Below are 10,629 nucleotides of genomic sequence, written 5' to 3'. Positions count from 1 at the left end.
CTATTGTTTATTGAACCTGAATCAAATAAGGACTTCTTTTGTATGTCTCATGCCAAGAGTTAAATAGGATTCTCTCTGCCACAGGGTCCCATAGGCATAGTCCCACAGAAATGCTTTTGTTCACAAAAAAAGGGACAGTCTGGTTTAAACTCTGAATACATGATGAAAAGAAGCTCTTGGGGAAAAAAAGAATATAACAGAATAGACATTAGGCTTAACTTCTCTTAAACAAACTGTAGAATAAAATGCTAGTAATTAAGGATGGAGACCAGTGGTTACATATGATAAATTATGTGGCAGTCATTACTTGCTTTAAAATATATCCCCTTATGGGGATATTTATTATTCTTGAAAGCTCATCTAGGAAAAAAGGGAAACTCTGGATGCAGTAAATGAAACAACTTGCTAAATGATTTACTACGTAAAACTTGTGTACAACTTTAAATGTGCACAGTTACATCAATTTTGCAAAGCAATTCCTCTGTGCCATTATTTTTTTTCACTGTTACTGTTTAGTTATGACTAAATAATTTTAACTTCACCATTTCTATTTTTTAAAGCAGACTGACACTACATAGAGTGGAGGAATTTTTCATAATAACAAAAATAAGGAAAAAAATCAGATTAATTTTTTGCTACCTGTTAATGAAATTTGGCATGCTTTGGAACTGAGTCAGCATTGACACATGAAGCAGTCCAGTTAATTCATATTCAGCTGCCAAAATGGTCCACCTATTGAGCTGATACCTGGCATTCGTAACACACCAGAAGCACTTCTTTTTATCTAACAACAAACAGTATTCTACTTAAAAAAGCATATCAAAGGTTGCCTTTTTTATTGATATTGCAAAGAAAACTTGTAGAACTTGGGAATTAAAATTATCTAAAGTTCAGAACAAATTCTTAACAGACATAGCCCCACATTTTTTCATTCCCTGAACCAATCCCACAATTCTTGAGAAAATTGTGTCACAGTGAGTGCAGAATCAGTCATTTGAAGAGAAATTATTTACTTGTTATTACTTAACATACAGAGGCTCAGACTAGCCTTTCCATAGGCCTTCTTGACTGACAGCAGCCTTGCCTGCACTCCTTCCATGATAGTTAGAGCAGAAGCCAGCTAAGCTAGTAGATGGCTGAAGCAGGTACAGTAATCCTAAGATTTTAGGAAGAGAACAAAAAAGGATGTAACTCCATCTGCTATACTAAAAATAGTTAAATTAAAAAATATTTCTCCAGTGTTGTACTCTGTTCAAGACACGGCACGGTTTTAACAGCAGAATGAAACCCAAATGGCTTTTAAATTATTTTACCATATCTGGGAATGCAGATGTTGCCTTAATTCTCCTCTGAAACGTATTAGTGAGATCAACTTCCAAGCAAGCTCTCACAGGCTCTTAATAGCCCAAGATTTCCTTCTTCATGTTTGCTTACCACAGAATGGTGGCAACACAGATCACTGAAAGTGTTTGTCTCTGTATATGTCTTTGGAATTTGAGTAAGTGTGAGCTGTAGATTTTGGGGGACAAGACACCCTACTTTTTTTTTTTTTTCACAATAGGGATTAATTTCCTTACTGAATAAAATTTTTGCCATTTTCTCTTACCATAAAATACTGTTTAGTGACAAGTCTGAACTCATATTCTCTAGGTCTGTTAAGGCTTCTTGCAAAACAAATATAAACTCCTAGAAATCTGAACTTGAAATCTGTGAGTCATTTCAAACATTCTGTTATTGAGCAAAGTAAAAAGAATAATTTTCTACTCTCCTTCTTGAAGAAGAACAATAAGTGTTTATGATCTTTAAAATACAACAATGCAGCCATGCTGATTTTACAAGTAAGGAAGCTGTAGGGAAGAATTAAACACCAAAACAGTTTTTACTTAAAACAGTCTGTTTATGGAACAGACTTTTTTTTTTTTTTAAGGAAAACTAATGAATTGTTGAAATGTCTACTTTCAACTTTTTATAGAAGAAAAATCTCTAAATCCCTATGGTAAAATTGCTTGTAAAAAAGAGAAAGAAAATAAAAGGATCATTTGATAAGCTAGTTGTTAGGGTATCTTTTTAACCTACAGCAAATTTGGGTTCCAATCCTTTCTCCACAAAATGTCTAAAGATGAAATACTGATAAATATGGGAAATGCAGATGTGAGGATTCGCTTTTGCTGGCTCAATTTATTTGTTTCTCTAGATGACTATGTAAAGCTTTCTTTGAAGTCCCTTGAGAGGTTGTGTTTAAATCCAAAGATTAGTCTTGGCTCTGAGGGCAAGTTAATGTTCTGTGTCCTCTTTATTTGTCTTTTCTTCATGTTATTTTAAAAAAAGTGAAAAAGCGAACCAATTGGCAGAATAGCCATAATGTCCATAAAAATGCTTTAGATGCAAGTTCCTTAAATGCAGACATCTAATTGGCATATTATACATCCTATGATGATTCTTTTATTGGTTTTCCTCTCAGTAGCAGAAAAAGAAGAACAGCTGCTAATTATTTTTCCAATAGATGAAATAACCTGTTTCTTTGTTGCTTAAACTGGATTCTCCCCCACCCGCAGTGATATATTTATTTTTACAAAATATACATAAAAAGGGGTACATGTCAAGTCACATGTTATAACTATGTACCTGTGTAACAATATACCAAGCAAAGTAAGTCTTTACTTAAGTCAAGACTTAGGTAAATGATGATACTTCTACAAAAGTGCAGAAAACCACCAGTATTTTAGGTCTTTCAATGTTCAGGATAATAGGTGGCTTCTGTCTTTTCTCTGTGGTTTTCTCTTAGTTCCAAACCGTGACCAACTTGCTGTGTAATGGGTAGTAACACACACACTGTATACTAACAGAATATGACTATCCCATTAGCATTACACTTTAGGTGACCTTTTAAACTCCCACCTTGCATGTGTGTTCAGAAGAGGTTCAGAGGAGATGAATCTGAAGGAGTGTTAAAAATGTCAGCAGTGGCTTGCTGGCACTTGGGTTCTAAGCCAAATGGAGTTGAGCTCATTTAGGAAATAGTGGGATGCTATTAGAAACCTTTTCTTAGAGAAGACAGAATCACAGCTACAAGAAGTGAAGAGAGAGAAAAATGAGATGACAGGATAAGGAGGAAAGAAAGCTAATGAAAAAGTAAATACAATCTTAATGCTATAGCCTTATAGCCTTAAAGAAAGTTAATATAGCCTTACATAAAGTAGCCTTTCGGACAAAAAGATGGAAAGTGGTCTTTCTGGTTATGTCTAAACTGCTGGTCTCATGAGCATGTCCATCATCCTGTTCTGTCATGTGAGCCCCAGTCATAATCACCCACTAGCTATGCACTTTTCCTACCAAAATAAGAAAAGTTTGTATAGGCAGAAATGGCATTGTATCACACCCTTGTTTGCTGCTGAGGGACCAAGAGGCCGGAGCATGTCATGACCTCACTGTTCAGCAAGTTTTGTCCTATTACAAATTATACACACCTGGAGAGATAAAATGTATTGCACATTCCTACACATTATTTATGTGGTGGCAGTAGACAGCAAGATAACCTACCCATCCCCACTATCAAAAAGTAATGTACTGCAACAGTACTAGAGATATTAAAAGAAAAATAGATCCAAAGACTGTTAATGTTGATTGAACTGGAAAACAAGCCTCAAAATGTAAAATCTTATTATCCCTATCACGAAGAGTGGTTCAGTGCTGTGAGTCATCATGACTCTAGAGCAATTCTTTTAACATTTCTGACAATGGTGTTTTGTCTCTGAAAGAGCAGAACAGGAGAAAATAAACTATTTTTAGTTTCTGACCTGAGAACAGTTGGGACAAAAAGAAGATGCATCTCATAGAAGCCCTTTTGTGTTTTTTTTCCTACAGTTGGAGAGGTCAATCCTCTCTTAATGTGGCAGTGGTTCTCCTCCCTGACCAGCTATTCCTACAGGAATGTATGAAGCTCCTTTCAAGCGCTAGCATACCGTACCAAGAGGCTAAAGACAGATTTCTTTATCTAAGGCTGGAGCTGAATGTTTAATCTGTGATCTTCAGGACTTCCCAAAACATAAGTTTTTATAAACATAGCTGTTAGAAAACCCTTTGTACGTTGATTGGTGAAATAAAACACCAAGACTCCAATACTAAAAATGCCAAACAGAAAAAGGCTTAATCCTAACTTTTGCCCTGCTCCTAATAAAAACCAGCCAGTTCTGATCAGAGGATGATTCCTTGGTTCCCCTATTAATGCCCAATTTGGAGGGAGGGGAAGGAACCATGCTTCCAAAAGCACAGCAGAGAGCCAAGGGTGCAGCTGGAGGTAGACATGGGTGCAAGGTCTGCAAGAGACAAAACAGCTTGGCAGAGTACTGCAGTCAAACAGGTACACGGAAATTTAGCAAATACTCAAATGGTCCAACTACTTTGGCCCTGTGAACCCTGACAAACGAAATAGCCAAAACACATCTAGAAAGAGTAAAGAAGCCCCTGGTTTCACAAGTGCCACTTTCATACTAGCAAAGGATTGCATGTGAGATCCTGCCAGCCTGGTCTTGGGGATGAATATTGCTACTGGAGTTCCCACTCCTTTAGCAGTCAGATCCCCAACATCGTATCCTGCCTAGCGCCTCTGTAAAAACAGTGAGCTCCTTTCAGTGTACCACTGTTGCTAAATATTCAAGCTGTGATACACGATGAGCTTGTTCCACCAATCAAACTGAAACAGACACTTGGCCTATGGAGCTGGGGGCTAGATGGCCATTTAAAGGGAAGTATGCATAATTAAATTCTCTCCCATTTTATGCCTTATCCTCCCTCTCCCCTTTTATCTTCAGCTACCATTAACAGGCTCCTTTTCATTTTCCCCTTCTTATCCTTTTTTCCTTCTTTCCCTTTCATCCTTGTTTATGTCTTTTTCATTTTCCCTTACTTTAATTTTTTTTCCAAATCCTTTTGATCATTTGCCTCCTCAGCTCCCCAGTTCTTTACCCAGCTGTGTTCATGGGCTTTTCCATTTATATCAGCTTCTCCCTCTCTTTTTCTTACTATGTTCTTACTTCTTCAGTTGAATGAAACCTTACTCCAGTGAGCCCAGGACCTGATCTTCGGCATTATGTGTAACAAATGTTAGTCACTGTTACTTAACAAGCAGATTTGGATGGAAAAAAAGCATATGGCTAGAAGGAACAACGTGAAAATGAGGTGATAAAATCAGCAGTATGAAAATGAATTTAATTACATTTTCTTATCATTGTATCATCCAAATGATCATTTGCTTGACAATAATTTCTGTTCAGCATGTGTGACATTTTAGCCATATATTTAATGTATAGCATTGTCTCTCATTTGTTATCAAAAAGCCGTGAAAGGTTTGTCTAAATGAAATTAGATCTGCATTCTACCAGCAGAAATATAATCTTTGGAACAAATGATCTTTCCAAGAATGTCTGTGCAGGTCATGCATATATATATCTATTTTAATTATTCCCATATAAATATGCTTGTTTTCTGTAGCTGTACATAAACACATACACAGAGCAAGGTAGACCAGAACATGGCGTAAATTATCCAGTTACAAATTAACCCAATTATCCGTTAAACTGGTGCAAATAGAGTAACTCATTCACTTTCAAATGCTTTCAGGCAAAGTGGCTCTGCTTCCAGTCCTCTTGTAGTTTCTCAGGTGTCTACTTTGAAATTAACACTCTTGAACTAAAGATTTTTTTGTCTAGCAGTCTAGCATCCCTTTTTTTTCTTTTTTGTTAAAAAAAAAGTGATTCTCCTCTGGTCTTTACTGCAGCATCTACACATTCCTAAGCCCTCTGGTCACGCACTGTGACAGAATGATTTGCACAGCAAGTTGATATCCTTCAGACTCCACATGCCAGAAAAATCTGGAATTCAAGTTTGGGAAAGAAATCCCTTTGAGTTTACCTTAGGAGATTCTCTGAAATCTACAGGTGCTTTGGTACACTTCCTCCTAAACTAAACTGATCTCTTCTATAAATCTAGGTGCTTTTTGTTTTTGCTTCTGTTTGGTTGTTTTTTTGTTTTGGTTTTGGGTTTTTGTCAGCAACTGAGGCTGATAAGTCTCCTCTTTCCTCCCCGATCTCTTCTTATGCAACAACGTCCTCTCTTCTGCAGAGCTGAATCCCACATGAACCTCTCTCAGTTCAATGATGATGAAAACATCACCACTCACACTAATCTATCATTCTTCTACTTAAACCTGTCCAGAACTGCTCCTTGAGGGTGGACCAGAAATCCCATGTCAAGTAAAGTTATTAGCCTGAACTGGTGGTTCTTGGTACTGTTTTGTTTCTTAACTGCACCTTTCCTTTCTTTGTTTCTTTGCTATCCTTCGTCTCCTTTCCTTCCCCCCACTTTTGTGTTTTTCCTAGAGTCTCTGCTTTGAAACTGAATCACAGGGAAGAATGAAGAAAAGTGAGAAAAATTGTTCTTAAGGTCATCAGGAGCAGCCAGAAATGTTTGCTTCTCAGTAAAGCCTAAAATATACAGTGACTATGAGAGACATTTTCACTTATATCTGCTATTAGTGAAGAAAATCTTGTGACCAAGAGAGCTGCAAAAGAAGCTGCAGCACGTTTATGTCAAAATGGTATTTATAAAGGTCAAAATATAACTTAGGGTGATTGGAGATTTAAGCACTGGTTTTGGAGAAAGTAACCTTAAGTGGGCAAAAATACTGTTATTACAAGAGGAATTCTATGTAATTCTTGGTTCTTTATTTTTTTTTTTTGCAACGTGCAGAGTAACAGCTTTCTAACAATCATTATGAGCGTTACAAATCTGTGACATTGTTTACATTATCTTCTTGTGCAATCACTGTTTTTAATATTAACAGAAATATTGACATGCCACGGAAGTTAGATTAATGTCATTCATCTTTACAATTTCAATCCCTCCCAACTCCTGTAAGATTTAATTCTTAAATCAAATTTATTATTTTACCAGTGCACTTGGTGACTCTTAGCAGAACCAAACACACAAAGTTCAAAGCTAGACCAAGAAAAAGGCAAGAATAAAACCAGCTATTTCCTTCTGGCATCTTTAACAGCTACCTCTGTGCTATCTTGTAAGAGCATCTTCAGAGGCAGCCTTAAGGCCAAATGCACTGTAAAGACCACTCATGCTGAATAACTTCACAACATTTTCAGACTATTAACCCCCAAACTCGTGACAGAATAATGCAAAAAGCTTCCAGACCATCCCAGAGAACATAGCTTCCAGATCATCCCCTAACAGAGAACATAATCCACAGTACCACAAATCCACTCTACTGCAGCTGCAGGAATACTGCTCACTCTGCATTGATCCAAGTCTCCCCAGACATCCTCCTTGGGCCAAGGTTTACACAACCTGGCTTTGTATCATTAGCCAAAGCCACTAACAGCTTCAGTCCTGCCAGGCAGAGGACCTACTCTTGACAGGGGCATGCCTTTGCCCATACCATCAAATACAAATTAATAAGAGAACTCTTCTGATGAACCCCTCTGGGGTTCAATTTTAGGTCCAGTTCTCTTCAATTTCTTAGTAAATGACTTGGACACAGGACTTGAGGGTATACTAAATAAGTTTGCAAATTTTACAACATTTGGAGGAGGTGTTGACTCCCTTGAAGGCAGGGAGGCCCTGCAGAGAGACCTCAACAAATTAGAGGACTGGTAATCATGAAACATATGAAGTTAAACAAAGACAAGTGCCAGATTCTGCACCTGGGAAGGGATACACTGGATGTACGTACAGACTGGGGAATGAGATGCTGGAAAGCAGTGCCACTGAAAGGGACCTGCGGGTCTGGTGAACAGCATATTGAATATGATTCAGCAGTGCCCTGGCAGCCAGGAGGGCCAACCCTGTCCTGAGGGGCATCAGGTAAAGCATCACCAGCCAGCTGAGGGAGGGGATTGTCCTGCTCTGCTCTGCACTGGTGCAGCCTCACCTTGAATTATTGTCTGCAGGTTTGGGCATCACAATGTAAGAAAAGATATTAAGCTGTTAGAGAATGTCCAAAGGAGGACAATGAAGATAGTGAAGGGCCTTGAGGGGAAGCCATATAAGGAATGGCTGAGGTAATTTGACTTGTTCAGCCTGAAGAAAAGGTGATTGAGGGGGGTTAACACAGCAGTCTACTTCACAGCAGTCTACAGTTGCCTCATGAAGGGAAGTGGAGGGGCAGGCGCTGATCCCTTCCCTCTGGCAACAGGACCTGAAGGAATGGCATGAAGTTGTGTCAGGGGAGATTTAGGTTGGATATAAGGAAAAGGTTCTTCACCCAGAGGGTGGCTGGGCACTGGAACTGGATCCACTGGGAAGCGGTCATGGCAACAAATCTGAGAGAGTTCAAGTGTTCGGACAACGCTATCAGGCACATGGTGTGATTCTTGGGGCTGTCCTGTGCAGGGCCAAGAGCTGGACTTTCAATAATCCCTTCAGGATATTCTATGATTCTATGAAGCCTTCATGGATGCTGCTGAAGGATGGGAAACAAGACCTAGAGAATTTCTTTCTTGGACTTCTAATTCCAAAACAACCAGAATAGACCATAGCAAGGTATCTTCTGTGGTTGAGCTGCACAATTCTGAGGCTGAAGAGAGACAAAAGAAAGTAGAAATAAGAAGGTACAGGAGCTGCTGAAAGGGAGACCTATGACTATCACAGTAGCTAGCATCCACACTCCCTCACTTTAATCCTGTTCATTGCTGGAGACCACTTTTCACAACTATGTTTTCTTCTCAAAGTGGCTCTAGAATAACAGAATCACCAGACATTTGCCCTGTGAATCTGCCTCGTGATCTTTTGCATTTAAGCCCAGGATGCTTCCAGCTAGACTTATCTGTGGACCAGTGGTCCAACGCAGTCTCCACTGCTTCCTCTTGTCTAACCTTTCTCCTAAGTCCTCTTTCTAGCACAGGGGAGGTCAGTAAAAAACAGGTGTTATTTCCTTGTCTTTTCAAGCTAGGGTGCAAAAATACAAAGCTATGCCTATTTTAAAAAGTTTGGTGGTTTCTTTTTTTGAATATAACACATTTCTGTCTGTCAGGATGGAACACCAATGGCTTCTTTCTCCCAAGCACCCTCTTTCCATACAGCGTCACCCCATACAGGTATGCTGCAGCATCTGCCAGCATCTGCTATGACACAGACATTTCCAGATTTGCTTTATAATTTTGCTGGGATTTCCTTCACATCCACAGCAAGTTCAGAGTGAGCACTACTGGGAACCAACTGGTTAAGATGGAGCTGTAAAGTGCCCAGACAGTGCCGTTCATACTAGCTAATATTGTCCAAGGCACAATTATTCTGGGAGATTCTTGAGTGAGATCAAAGGAGAAACAGCTCTCCTAAAAGAAGTCCTGCTATAGGTAAAAGGTACACGTGAAAAGTCACACAATGGCACTTTCTCAAAGTGACATGCTAGAAAATGCTTTTTCTCTAGATAGGAGACAACACACACTACTCAGTAGGGAGTGTTTCTTCCCCTGTTCAAACTTGGTGGGAATAAAAATCCAGGAATAATGAATGTTTATCAAAATGGGAAAGGAGAACAATTTTTCTGGAGATCGGTCAGGAACCTACAGCATTAACAAGCATATTCCTGGAATTGTGGCAACAACCAACCAAACAAAAACCATGGCCCTTCTAACAGTGAACTATGACACCAAGATATTTGAATGAATATTGCCACCATCATCCATTAGTGCATATCCATGGTTTGGGGAATGACCTTAGGACAGAGCCATGCCTTTTAGTGTTCATAACTGGGCAGCCTATTGCTCCATATTCACATCTTGATGTTCAACCAAAGCACAGTGGTTATCTACTTCAGGTAGCTTCTTGGTCACCAAAATGTGATGGCTCCCATGAGTCATGATGGTGAACTCACACATTCAGGAGTCCCATGTGTTCTCCATATGAAGAGAACAAATAGGCCTCACTCTTGCCTTTCACTGTCGTCTTCGCCTCATCTCTGCACAGCTGCATAGCAGAATCAGTATGGACAACGGGGAGCTGTCACAAGGATAGGATGGTGCTGTAGTATCTGAAGTGCAGCATAAGTACTGAGGGAGACTCTGCTACTACTGGTTTCACTGGGAACAGGACTGCTGTTCAAAAAGCAACAGCACTACTAGTGAGAGTGCAAAAGCAGATAAATCAGCCACAAGCTTGTTCTACTAGTGTGATCATGAAAATGCAGAAGTATTTCAATTTCTCCTTTTTTAACACAGTTACTCTGTTCCAGAAGGTGCATGTCCCTGGTTTTGAGGCATTTCAGAGATTTCAGTATTTAATTCCAGTAACAGAAGAAGTTACTTACAGTTATGATATGGATTATTCCAAAGCATTTGGTGCTTAGAAGGGAGGAATTCTAATCCAGGAAACTTTTAGCTCATATCTCCAATGCTTGTGACCACAAAGGTTACTGTACTTCATTCATTCAGAGCTCTGTCAATTCATTGTTTGCACCTGAACTTTTGAACTTGGAAGAGGTATAGCTCTGATGTTACAGAATTGTTTTAATCTAGGTGTTTTATAACTTGTTGTGCTTCATATTAAGTAGTATTCCTTTAATATTTTTTGTTTGTACTGTAAAAACAATAGGGATTTTTGATGAAAACTTACTGCCTCTGA

The sequence above is a fragment of the Lepidothrix coronata genome, unplaced genomic scaffold (genome assembly GCF_001604755.1).
Source record: "Lepidothrix coronata isolate B3197 unplaced genomic scaffold, Lepidothrix_coronata-1.0 Scaffold75, whole genome shotgun sequence".
NCBI classification, from domain to species: domain Eukaryota; kingdom Metazoa; phylum Chordata; class Aves; order Passeriformes; family Pipridae; genus Lepidothrix; species Lepidothrix coronata.
This window is presented reverse-complemented; position numbering follows the sequence as displayed.